This window comes from Pteropus vampyrus, unplaced genomic scaffold, assembly GCF_000151845.1.
Source record: "Pteropus vampyrus isolate Shadow unplaced genomic scaffold, Pvam_2.0 Scaffold90, whole genome shotgun sequence".
Classification (NCBI taxonomy): domain Eukaryota; kingdom Metazoa; phylum Chordata; class Mammalia; order Chiroptera; family Pteropodidae; genus Pteropus; species Pteropus vampyrus.
The window spans coordinates 2,213,321-2,216,460 of NW_011888871.1; positions in this window are offsets into that span (position 1 = coordinate 2,213,321).

A 3,140-nucleotide genomic window follows, 5' to 3' on the forward strand; every position below is an offset into this window, starting at 1 on the left:
AGGCGTTTGGCAGGGGGCTGGGCTCGTAGAGTTGGCTCCGTCTGGACTGCCTGAGTGACTCAGCCGGGTCAGGCCCTCTCCGGGACTAACTTCCTTCCGCTAAATAAAGGGAATCATTCAATAAGCAGGACTTCAGTGATGATCATAAATTCCCTGGTGGCAGACCCGGCATTTGAATGGGGGGCGTTGCCGGGGCAGGTTCGAGTGAAGGTCTGAGCACTAGACCAGGGCAGCAGCGCCAGAATTCTAAAAACCGAGCCGAAGTTTTCCAATGCATAAAATGGGTATAACGACCCCAAGAACGCTTGCTAGAGTTAGCGGCAAGCAACATGCTGTCCATGCTCTGGCCCCTGCGCCCCGGGGTGGCGGGACTGAAGGTGAATTAATGTGCCCTGCAACGGCCCAGCTCCAACTCGATCTCCTTAGGGAAGCCGTCCACGACCACGAACACGAAAGGAGCGGCCCGTCTCCTCCTAGGGGCAGAGGCGGGGAGCACACACCCAGGACCCGGGAAGCACCCTGCGTCACCTCCCACTTCTCGATTGGGCTGCGTGGACTCCTGGTGGCCACCAGGTGGCGCTGGAAATGCGCCTGCCACGCCAAGCCGGGCCGGGCTGGGCTCCTGGGCAAGGGTCAGCTCCAGAAGCCTCCCTAGACCCATTAAGCAGCTTTTTGAAACAGCAACAACATAAAGTACTGGGTTCAAAAGATGTAAAATAAGAGTCAATATAAGTTTGATTGATAACACTAATCATTATATGTCAAATGGTGACTTTACAACTGAACTTACCTGATCCCTCCCCAAAGGGAAGATCCAGAGGGGTGGGAGAGCCCAGTGCTGGCCGGGTTGGCAGAAAGGGAACTTTGTGAGCTGGTCCCCAGAGCCGGATGTGGGCGTGGTGAATTTGGCAGGGAGGGGGAGGGAGTCCTAGGCTGGGGGTTGGGACTGGTCCTAAGCAGAACCTCATCCAGCTGGGTAAGAGGGAGGAGCGCTGGAAAAGTGGGGGGGGGGGGTGACGCCCAGGGGCTGTCCACATTGAGACTGGCCATAGGTTGTCTCACAGTGGTCTCAGGGACATTGAAGGAGGTGATCCATCACCGTGGTGTCCTGGCTACACTGCCATCACACCTCAGCCTTGACAAATACTGAGGGGCCACTGTGGGCTGTGCCCAATCCTGGGGATACAGTGGGTCTGCCTGTCTCTTCTCCACATAACATTACCCCTCAGCTCCCCAAGGCCCTTGAGATAAAATCGGGGGCCTCGGCCTGAACCTGCTTGCCAATGGCAGCCAGACATCGCAGATGGAGGTCACTGTCCTCCTGTGTCTGTGGGGAACTGGGCTAGGAGTGACCTCCAAGCTCCTTGGGTCAGAAAGGCTTAGATGAGAAGGTCTCCGCCCAGACGTTAGGACAGGCAGTGACTCAGGCCTGAGAGCAAAGCGGGTCAGGGGAGGGGAGGCACCTACAGAGACCCAGGCCTTGACCCCCTGTCTCAGCACAGACTTGATCAAGGTGGGGGTGGGTGGGGAGAAGGGTCCTGTGGTGGGAGATAGGTATCAAAGTATAATTTCCAAAAAGCTGAAATCATGACTCTCATATTAGAGAATGAACATTTGTCCAAGATTTCATTCAACTCATTAATTAATGAAAGAACAGTAAGATGGTAAGATGAAATCATAGAGCATGTGCAAAACCAGGATGTATATAGTCCGTTAAAAAATGCTAGGACAAGATTCCTAAATTCAGTTTTAAAAATCTGACTAATGTCTTAAGAGGCAATCAGGAATAACTTTTGGAGTTATCTTCTGCATCAGACACAAATCCATAGGTTAACCTGTAACTTCACCAAGTCTGAGCCCTTAATTAAAAGTAAATAGCAAGGCAAACAGGAATTTTCTAAATAGGACTTGAATAGACATTTCTCCAAAGGAGATACACAGATGGTTAACAGACACATGAAAAGATGCTCAGCATCACTAATCATCAGGGAAATGCAAATCAAAAGGCACAATGAGATATCGCCTGGCACCTGGCAGAAACTATTATCAGACGAGGTAAGTGTTGGCGAGGATGTGGAGAAAAGGGAACCCCCATGCACTGCTGGTGGCATTGCCAATGGGTGCAGCCACTATGGAAAACGGCGGAGGTTCCTCAAAAAGTTAAACTAGAACTACTACACTATCTACCGATCTCGTTCTAGATGTCTACTGAAGAAAATGAAAACGATATTAAAAAAGATACATGCACCCTATGCTCACTGCGACATTATTTACAACAGCCAAGATACGGAAGCCATCTAGATGTCCAGCAACAGACGATTAGATAAAGAAGGTGTGGTACATAGGTACAATTTAATACTACTCAGCCAGAAAAAGGAATGAGATCTTACCATTTGCGACGACATGAATGGACCTAGAAAATATTATGCTCAATGAAATGAGACAGAGAAAGACAAAGACCTTATGATTTTACTTATATGTAGAGTCTAAAAACAAAGATGAACAACGAAAAGACACGAAATTCACAGATACGGAGAACGAATTGATATTTGCCGGCTGAGAGGGGGTTGGGGGGCTGGGTGGAAAAGGGGAAGGGGATTAAGAGGTACATACTTCCAGTTGTAAAGTAAGTCACAGGGATGTTAAAGTACAGCATAGGGAATAGAGTCGATCGTATCTAATAACTATGTCTGCTGACAGACGGTTACTAGACATGGCGGTGATGACTCTAAGGTATGTAAATGTTGAATCACTATGTTGTACACCTCATATATGTCAACTGTAAGTAAAAATTAATTAAAAAAAAAGAAGACAAGCCCTAAGATCGAATCACCCTTGGGCGAGGGCTGCTACGCAGCTAGTCCTTGTCTGGGCCTTGCTTCCTGGTTCTGCATGATTTTTCCTAAAACGGGAGCTGTGGGTGCCCAGCTGGGCCCTGCCACGCGCTGAGGCGGCTTCCTTTCTCGCCTTTCTTGCTCAGGTCGTCTTAGGCGGACTTGGATCATACCTCACAGCTCCGACAGTACCTCCCCCCACCAAGATCGTCCTCCAAATACGTCCTGAGGCCCCCCGCTCCGTCTCATCTCCACGCCTACTGTCGCCTGGCTCCCGGTCCAGCTGCTTAGGGAGCCACAGAAAGA